Raw genomic sequence first — 10904 nt, forward strand, 5'->3', positions numbered from 1 at the left:
CTATAAAAACCTGTCTGAAAATGAGCTGATCAGATTTTGGACACTTTATGATGTCATAATGTCGTGTAACCATTAGCCAATTACCATGTGTTTTTTGTATTTATTGATATAGATATTACAATGTGATTTGCCATAATTGAATAAATCCTAATGCTTCTTGCTTTTCCACTAGTAGCCTGAATGAGTTGCTAAATGTGTTGCTAGGCTTTGCAGCAGCGAAACCAAATACTAAAGCACCTTGAAATGCGAGATGGTAAAAGTTTCCATTTTAAATTTGTTTACTGCAGGATTGTATGTAATCAGCTTTTTTGCAGATGATGCAACGTGTCTTTCTACCGCTGCTCCATAGAGAATGTGCTGGCGTATTGCCTAACCACGTACTGCTCAGAAAAGGACAGGAAAGCCATTCGGAGGGTCATCAACACAGCCCAGAAGGTCATCGGCTGCTCACTGCCTACTCTGGAGGAACTCTTCAGCCAACGTTGCCTCAACAGAGCAGGCAAAATAATTGCAGACTCTCCACACCCTGGACACTTCCTGTTTGCTCTTCTGCCCTCCGGTAGACGCTACAGGTCAATTCAATCAAGGACAAACCGACTGAAAAACAGTTTCTATCCCAGTCATACGAGAACAAACGCTGAACTAGCACACACACAGTAACAATTTGCAACTGCACTACTTTTTAATAGTTTTATTAATTTATTAACTGATCGACATCAGAGAAGTCAAATATCATCCCTGTGTTTTTATTGTAAACTGTATTTAAATTATGTGCGGGCATGTATGCATGTTGTTATGGATGTGTGAGCATATGTTTATATGTTTATAGCGTTCACACCAAAAAGAGTCGGTACTAAAATTAGTTCATGAGAACCTTTTTACCCCCACGAAAGTCCCTGCTAGAGAGCAGAGAGCTGCTAGAGAGCAGGGACTTTCGTACGGCTCTCTTGTGAGAAAAGAGCTATATTTCTGATTGGCTGGGCGGATTGCAAACCACGCCCCGTAAAACTCCCAAAAAGTTTTGTGAAGCCGCCATTTCATTATCCTCGCATTAGCATTATTAGCATTAGCCCAGCGCAGAAACGCAGAGAGACTAACTTATGGCAACACAAAATAAAACATGGGAGCGGTGGAGATGAGGAGGTGTCGGCGTTCTGGCGATTTACTCGGAAGGCTGCTGGGACTCCCAGCAGCTTCTACTGAAGCCAGTCCCCAACTCCGGGGACTTCCGGCCGGGGACTTTGGGCGGCAGTATACGCCGTGAAGTGGTTTGCGGCCTGCCAGTAAACCCAAAGCAGAAGAAGAAGAAGTGACGTCAGCGGCTTCATTTGTTCTCATGAACTAAGTTCTCATGAACCTTTGTGGGAAAAGTACTGCGGTGTGAATGCGCCTAATGGTATACTAAAATACATGTGAAAAAAATTGCTTCTCACTGTTCTTAGGTCAAATATTTATATGCGATTAAAAATGCGATTAATTTCGATTAATTAATTACAAAGCCTCTAATTAATTAGATTAATTTTTTTAATCGAGTCCCGGCCCTAGTTTATATAGATGTGGAAATGCACTGCAAGGATTGCTTTTTTAAATTTCGTTGTACCTGGTGCGATGTCAATAAAGGAATTATATTCTATTCTATTTGTATTCAATTGTCATTGCCAGCCAGGGGCGGATCTATCGGGGTGGCAACTGCCACCCTAATAATAGGTCTTGCCACCCCAGCTGCCACCCCAGTTGGCAGCTTTGTTTTGAAAGAAAAGTTGTGGCGGACATTTATGAGAGAAAGTCTCTAATGTCCGAGTGCAAGTGAATGCAGCACAAGACGCGAGCCGTGTAACCCCTCCCCTGGCGCGAGCGTGGAAATATGATTGGCGGCGATTTCATTTGAACGGGACGGCGCAAAACCAGAAACATTCGGACCCAAGAAGCAGTGACGGCGCCAGAGATTTTCTTTTGGGGGTGCTGTGGGGTAGCTTGACATTTCATAGAGGGTGCTCAAACATTTAGGGTTTCCCATTAATGTCCCGGGCGCTACAGTTGAATTTGAACCCACACACACATACACAGTGTACCCGCGACTGTTACAATGAATGCTCGATAATCAGCTCACGGCATATACGTGTAAGCAGGGTAAAGTACTATTTTTTTACAAGTGGGGAGTGGACCTCACATCCTCTAGGGGGGTCCGGGGGATTTTTTAAATATTGAAATTAAATGCATCAATCTGGTGCACTTTGAGAGCAACATGAAGAGATCTATTGATACATCTCTCAACACATATGAAACAGAACTGTAAACCGATTTTCTATTTCTTTATGGATATTTTACAAATCACTCCCCTTTTAAAGTGTATTCTTGTTTTACTGTCATATAGTATTTCATACCTGTTTGCAGAGATGTTCACAAGTCTTTTTTTGCAAGTCCAAGTCAAGTCTCAAGTCTTTGGTCACGAGTCCAAGTCAAGTCTCAAGTCTTTGTGGGGTGAGACTTGATCAAGTCTCAAGTCTTTGGTCACGAGTCCAAGTCAAGTCTCAAGTCTCTAAAAAATAAAAGTCTCATGTCTCTTCTGGTTGTAATAAGCCTTCTATTGTCTGCTGCTATCCAGTCTGTTAAGAATACTGCACAGCTATATCTAAGAAATTCAAAGCATTTACTGTATCTGAAATATACTGAACTGGTGATATTAAAACATGGACCTGTTCCAAAAGAGATATCTACCATTAACACCATTTACCAGCCAAATGCTGGTAAATCATGCAAGTGGCTGGTACTGTATGTTGCACGCACCAGCCAAAAATAACAATGGCAATCTATTGAGTGGCTGGTAACATTTCAACATTTACTAGGCTAGCCATTTGGCCAGTGGACAAAAATGTTAAAATTTGACCTCTGCAACCGTATTGTTTAATTACACTGGGTCTCTAACATCTTTTAATAAACATATTCCTATATCCTCTCACTCAAACCCAGTGTAATGGTAACCTGATAAACCTGTAACATTAACGTTACGTGGTCAACAATAAACCTGTAACCTGCCTATAAACCGACAGATGTATTTATGTATGTAACTATGTATTTTTCTACGTTTAACGTTAGCCAGTAGATGGTGGAAGCGGAACGTAATGATTAACGTTACCGACCTTTTTTATGTCATGTCAAGAGTTGGATGTCACCGCCACTCAACGCAAACAAGTGTGACAAGCAAACATTCACTCATCTTTTCAAATATTCAGTTACAAAGCTAGTAGCAAGCTAAGTTAACATTACATAGCTAATGCTGAGCTAAACATGTTTGCTAACCGTCCATATGCGTTAATGTGACTGACCTCTCCGGGTGAGTTTTCAATTGCCTGATGACATTTGACGTTGTTGCTGTTATGTTTTGCATGGGGCTTTTGTTGTTTTTGTGTTTTACTTGTTGTGTGCTCCTTTTACCCCTCACTACTCTGTCTTTCTGTCTCTGCAGGGCTGGTGTGTGACAGGGGGGCGTGGCTGGTTACTCCTGGCTGCAGATGAGGCACACCTGTCCCCACTCACTTGATTACCTGCTCTTTAAGAGCCTGGCCCTCACCTCACTTCTCTGCCAGAGTATTTTTCATGCTGTCCCGCGGTCCGGAGTGCCTTTCTGCAGCCTGGAGTCTGTTGTTGTTCACTTTGCAGTTAGTTAAGGAGTTCTTTTTGAGTTTTGGTTGGGAACGTTTTCCCGCAGCTTTATTTTTGGATTTACTACGGCCAGCCAAGCTCCCTGTCGTCAGTACCTGCCTTGGACTACCTTTGTTTATTAAACTCATTGAAACTTTATTTTTGTCAGTCTCTGCTTTGGGGTCCAGTAGTATCTAAACGTCACAGTTGCACCAGCATACTTGATTTTTATATTGCAGACTTTGCAGTGTGCGCTCCTTTTGTTGGTGCCGCCGGCGTTTTGTTCGAAGTTTTTATAGTTGAACCTAATTACAAGCGGTACAGCTGCAGGTGTGCCGCCGGTCGCCATGGTGTTACCATGATGTTAATGTTAATGTTAAAGGTGCGGTAGGTAAGTTTGAGAAACCGGTGTCAGTACCAGATGTGTTCGGGGTACCAGATGTGTTCGGGTGTATTTCCGTCATATTCGTCATATTTTACGGCAACTCAAGAGGGCCATCACGGTCAAATTCCGAATATTTAAACATAGCCGACACTTCATTCTTTACTTTGTCCGTTATTATATGTAGAAGATTATACTTTTTCTCCGTCATGTTGTTTCCATAGCAACAACTTCAAACAGGCATAGCCTACACTTAATTCTTTACTTTGTCCGTTATTATATGTAGAAGATATAAATTGTTTCTCCGTCATGTTGTTTCCATAGCAACAACTTCAAACAATAACAACTAACCGCTAGCCGCAAAGCTAGCATCACAGCCACTGCTCCGTTTTCGGAGACTTTGCACACGTTTTTCACAAACATTTTCACAGGCTATGAGTACTTCCATTCGCTTCGTCTTGATCTGTAGATGTGATTTGATGTGTCGTGTGTCCCCCAACTCCTCTCCAAAGTTCAGATATTTAATAAAATACTCAGGGGAGTTTCCTGAATGTTCATGCCAAAAGCCAAGCACTAGGCCCTGGGTAAATTAAGAGGCTGATCTCGGGCACTTTTGTCCACTTTCCCTGGTGGTAGAAACTCAAGCCAGACATCCCTGGAATCGTCTCAGAGAGTAGATGATCAGTGGGGCCTTGTTTTTACTGAATGATGTGTTTTTTTTATGGGGAATTCAAATATGAGCTTATTTTTAGGATTTTCGGAGACTTTGCACACGTTTTCACAAACATTTTCACTCTAGGAGTATGGGAGTACTTCCATTCGCTTCGTCTTGATCTGTAGATTTGATGTGTCGTGTGTCTCCCAACTCCTCTCCAAAGTTCAGATACTATATAAAAATATTAAAAGGTAAATAAAACATTAAACATAATGACAAAATAACAACCTGAAAGATATGTAGGCCTATTCTATCTACACATTTCGTAATTATCTAATCTAGTGGCCTTATAAAAGTGTTGGCTAAAGTAACGCAGAATATATATATTTTTTAATTGTAAATAATTAGAAACATTTATGTGCACAAGTACATGGGACCCCACCATAGCACCCCACACATAACAAGCTGTCCCGAGTTCCTCCGGCTGCAGTTCCGCAGACGGCCGGTGTGTGGCAGCAGAGCGCTGGGAGCAGAGGGAGGTGAGTATATGACGGATATGACGGATGACGGATGCGACGGAAATACACCCGAACACATCTGGTACCCCGAACACATCTGGTACTGACACACTCGAGATACACTTTTTGTTATATTCCATGGAATGCTCTTAACATCCCGATAGCCGGCCCGGCTAAAATAACTGGATGGCCTACCTGCCTGTCAGCCTTCCATCGGGCACAAACTTACCTCGTGCCCTCATTGGTCATGTGCGCGTTCGTGTGTGTTGGAGGAGGGGCTCTGTGAGGAAGTGGCAGATGTTCTCCGGTTGTGTATTTTCAAATTCTAGCGATCTCGAGCCGGTTTCTCAAACTTACCTACCCCACCTTTAATACGCCAAAAATATAAAACACAATGATTGTTCACGAGTCCCAAAACACGAGTCCAAGTCGAGTCCGAAGTCTTTTGAGCAGGAGTCCAAGTCAAGTCTGAAGTCTCTGTGTGTGCGACTTAAGTGCGACTCGAGTCCGAGTCACAAACTCGATTCCCCATCTCTGCCTGTTTGTCATATATGCTCTTATTTTTTTTATACCTATAATGATCATATAAACGTGTGCCTCAGAAATACTTATTTACATTAACCGTGACCAAATCGTTTTGTGACCCACTGAGATAACTTAGACTAAAGTTAAAGGTGGGGTATGTAATTTTGGAGAAACCAGCTCGAGTGCGCTAGAATTTGAAAATACACAGCCGGAAAAAATCTGCCACTTCCTTACAGAGCCCCTCCTCCAACACACACAAACGCGCACATGACCAATGAGGGCACGAGATAAGTTTGTGCACAGATGGAAGGCTGACAGGCAGGTAGGCCGTCCAGTTATTTTAGCCGGGCCGGTGATTGGCCGTCGTGCTTTTTACAGTACTACGGCTTCCACAGATGACATTTTTTTATGGATTTTTTGTCAAAGCACTTAAGATATTCATTGCTATCGGGACGTTAAGAGCATTCCATGCAATATAACAACAAGTGTATCTCGAGCCGGTTTCTCAAACTTACCATACCCCACCTTTAAGTGGATAATAGCTTTAATAAATTGTCAGCTTACTAACTAGATATCAACATAAATTGTTCAATTGATCAAGTATTTTTCAATTTAGTGGTGGGCGATGTATCATGGTATATGTCATTTTATATTACGATAAGGTGTAAAACGAAAAGTGACATGCGCCAAAATAAATATTTATTTCCCCTGGTCCCAAAAGAGTTTTGCATAATTTTTCTGTTGCCTGTGTAACCTTAAGTGCTCAGTAAATATTGTAGATACAGTAATTGTATGGTAAATTCACTCAAAAAATGAAAACTAACTTAAAGTGGACCTATCATGCAAAATTAACTTTTGTACGTCTTTTATACATGAATATGTGTCCCCGGTGTTCCAGGGAACTCACCAAGTGTCAGAAGATACAACCCTCTCTCTTTTCCTCCATTCCCAAATCTTTTAAAAATGGGGCTACAACGAACGGATACAGATTCCATCCGAGCTGACGTCAGCCCGGAATAGTGTTGTTCACGAGACATGTCCGTTCACACGAGACCGCTCGAAAGCGCTGGAGTACATATAGTAGTACATGTAGTACATATGCCAGGCCTATAAGTGGCGCTGTAGTCCTGCCACAGAAGCAGCGAAGAAGACTTCCTGCACATGGTTGCTATGGTTGCCCTTCTGTTTATTCTCCGCTGTGGCTCTTTTTCTCCCTCCTTGAGGCAAGCGTTTGCTCCTGCTGTAATTCTCTCCGGTAGTTCACCAGCAGATGAAAAACACCCACCTCTCTGCCTCTTCCAAGGGACGAGGGGACCGTGCGGCAGAGTTTCAGCTCGATTTTTTTTCGCCAGTCAACATGTCCGTTAAAGTTTAAATCTTTTAAAACAAGTGAATAACGACTCTATATAATCATATAAGAATAAAACACGGAGGACAGAGCCTCTCTTTTCCTCCCCCTCTTCTGAGAGCCCAGCAGCTGCTCTCCCTCTCCTGCAAGGGGGCGTGGTCAGCTGCAGCTCATTTGCATTAAAGCTACGTCACAGAATCAGCCCTTGCAAAAACAGGGCTGGAATAGAGCAAATAGAGCAAAATGAGGCATGGCTAAAATGCATGATCTGTTTGGTATTTGGAAAAAAAAACTTCACAGACATATTTTATATAGGTATGGCCCTACAATATATTATTCAAATATAGCATGATAGGTTCACTTTAAACTAACCACGCTGTCATCAGATTTGATAATTTTATTTTGTATTTGTCACAAATGAGATAACACTTAAGTTAAAAAAGTTAAAATAGTAACACTAGAAACAATCTCAAATCTAAATCTAAATGGAAGCTTTAAGGTCTCTGAGAACAAAACTGTAAATTGTTTCAGGTTTTAAGGTTAACAACTGCAAATAAAAGTCACCTTATTTTACTCAAATAACCCCTGCTCAGATTCCTTACTATTTTATGTTTGATAAATCACATGACTATATTTATGGTGATATTTTATGATTAAAATGATACCAGTAGTAGGCTACATCTCTTTGTGGAATGAATGTAAGTACTTAAAGGCCCAAGCCCCTCTTTCAAACAGCATATTTGCTTGATTAATAATTGAAACATGGATCTTTTCATTCATTTACATTCCTGAGAATCAGGCCAAGATGCTCAAGGGTGGCTCTCCCTTTGGGATTGAATAGAGCTTGAGTATCTCAGGATGATGTCAAGAAGGAGGCTCATTAAGACATACTGTCTCAGATCCAGAAGTAGTAAAGTATCAGGTCAATGAGCTCAATATGTTTCAAGCCAATATTCATTGCGGGCGGCTTTGGATTATGTTTCTAATAAAATGTTATTACTGTACCGCATCATTTTTACAGTTTAGTTATAATCTGTTGCAGCATGAGTTCGTTCAGGTGTAAATAAGCTGGTGTCCACAGGGTGGCAGTGTTGCACTGAGCAGATCAGAGATTTTGAGGAAAAAACAAGTTTCTACACAACTGGAGCTGCAGATTGAGCTCCAAAACCCAGAGTATCATATGAGTATGGAAGAAAAAGATTGAGGATACATTGAAAATACTTTTTCTTTTTACTTTTAGAGCACTCCTCAGCTGCCCTTACAAAAATATATACTGTATTACATTCTACCTTGTCCTAACGTTAGCGCCTTATCCTTTGACCCTCTTGATCAAATAATTGTCGGTCAGAATAGCAAAAAGTGCATCTCTTGCATAGTTAAAAATGCAACTAAATGCAGTCTGACATCTTGGTATGTTCGGCTTGCTTAATATGTATTGTAATTAGGGCTGTCAGTCGATTAAAATATTTAATCGCGATTAATCGCATGATTGTCCATAGTTAATCGCGATTAATTGCACATTTTTGATCTGTTCTAAATGTACCTTAGAGGAATATTTTTCAAGTTTTTAATACTCTTATCAACATATGAGTGGACAAATATGCTTTATGCTAATGTCTATTATCATTTGAACAATGACAAATATTCTCATGAATATTAAACACAACAACCTCTGAACATTACAAATATTCGCCTCAATTCAACCTGGAACCTCTCTCATACAATAATACAATACAAATGGTGTTGTGTGTGTGTGTTGTGTGTGTGTGTGTGTGTGTGGTGTGTGTGTGTGTGTGTGTGTGTGTGTGTGTGAGATCGTTGGAGCTATGTGCAACTCAAGGCATATGCTCGAACGGGAGCTGCCTGGACGCTGCAATCATGTTGCGCGCACTATCCGTGCTGAGTGTGCTGACATTTCGTACACTGTCTGGCTACATGCATAAAGTCAAGTGCTCGGCACAGTTGTGGCGAAATGTCGCTCCTCTGTTTTCATTTAAACAGCTCCTTATATCCGTTAGCGCAGCTAGCTAGCACCAGATGCTAACAACAACAATGTACGTAAGGTCTCTCTCTCGCTCGCTCCGGCCACACACACACCCTCCCGGTCCTCCCAATAGCCAGTTGGTGCCTGCCGGTGAGCGTGGAAGTGTGGTCTGCTGCTGCAAGCGGGCAGCAGGAGCGGGGCTGTCAGCATCAGCTTGTAGATGGTATTTTAAACTCGATGCGCTCTGAAACTACGGGGCGGCCGAGGAAAAAAAATACACATGCGTTAATCACGTTAAAATAATTAGTGGCGTTAATTTTTTTTTGCGTTAACGCGTTATTAACGCGTTAACTTGACAGCCCTAATTGTAATATACTTAATCTATTTCTGGCACGTTAGTATGGTAGTATGAGTATTGCAACACAGGGTAAGGTAATACACCATTAGTCTGATTCATCCAAAAATACCAGGATGCCCAACTGCATCTGGTTGCATTTTGCTCATTCGGAAGCGAGCATGCTTTTCTGGTTTTTCTGACCCACAATCCTTTGTGCAGCAAATATAAGATTGAGTAGGTTAAGGCGCTTTGTCATGAAGAAGTATGTCCCAATTGTATGCAAACTGCCTGCAAGAGTACATACTTTTTGTGGGCAGTTGCAGTTTAGTGAAAGTAGAAAGAAAAATGTTGGATTTGGAATGCAGCCTCTACTTTGAATGATGTGTAACACAGAATACATTATTTTTTATTTGTTTCCCTTTTATTGTCATTACACAGTACAGGTAACAAAATGGTTTCTCTGCATTTGACCCATCCTAGTGTTAGGAGCAGTGGGCTGCCATTATGAACGGTGCCCGGGGAGCAGTGTAGGGAACGGTGCCTTGCTCAGGGACACCTCGGTAGCACTTGGTCTTGCCGGGACTTGAACTGGTGACCTTCCAGTCCCTATGGACTTCGCCACCGTCGCCCATTAGGACGGTTGGATAGCGTTTCCTAATGGCATAACAATAAATTGACAGACGCAAGCACCTAAGAGCCTTGCCAGCAATAGAGCTAAAGATGTAGTTTGTCAGTATCTTACATTATCTTATCTGTCCTGTTGTCCTGGGGAGGGGTCCACTTGTTGCCTCGACAGAGAATGAGTCCTAACCCAGGACCGAGTCAGGCCAGTCCCTTGTGATATTCACACTAATCTGGTCTGCATGACTCTGATCTGAGTGTTGTATATTAGAGTTGTTTCTCTGTTTGTTTAAGTTGCATTTTGGATCAGCTCTATCTATCCTCCAGTCTGTTTGTCAATCTGGTGCCAGACCACCTGTTGCTGTACCACCAGAATCCAGAGCAGCTTCTTTCCTCCGGCTGTAAGAATCATCAGCTCCGCACTCCAACATAAAACATAATTTAGTTTTCTTGTTTTTCTTATGTAGCATCAAGGGAATTTAAATGCATTTTGTTGTGCCACTGTGAGTTGTCGAGTGCCAATAAATTAAAGTTGAATCTAATCTCATTATTTCAGGTTCAGGAAGATTTTCACTTCTGACCAGGGACAAACATTTGAACCTCTGGAAACCTCTAGTGTGGCCAGAAAGAGAACACTTTAGGAAATTAAGTGACAAGGAACCATTCCCTCGCTGGCTTTTCACCCACATACAAAACAACCTACATTTGACCATCAAATGTAACTTTCATAGTGTCACTGTTTGTCGCTTTTGCACCAGGTGTGGGATATTTACTTAAGACTGTAGCTGGCATTTTGGAAACTTTGGTATAATAGTGATTATTGGAGCTTATCAATAAATGACCAGCGCCCTGTTTGTGCAGTTCATTCACAAGAAAACTCTTGTACGTCCAT

This window comes from Gymnodraco acuticeps, unplaced genomic scaffold (genome assembly GCF_902827175.1).
Source record: "Gymnodraco acuticeps unplaced genomic scaffold, fGymAcu1.1, whole genome shotgun sequence".
Taxonomy (NCBI): domain Eukaryota; kingdom Metazoa; phylum Chordata; class Actinopteri; order Perciformes; family Bathydraconidae; genus Gymnodraco; species Gymnodraco acuticeps.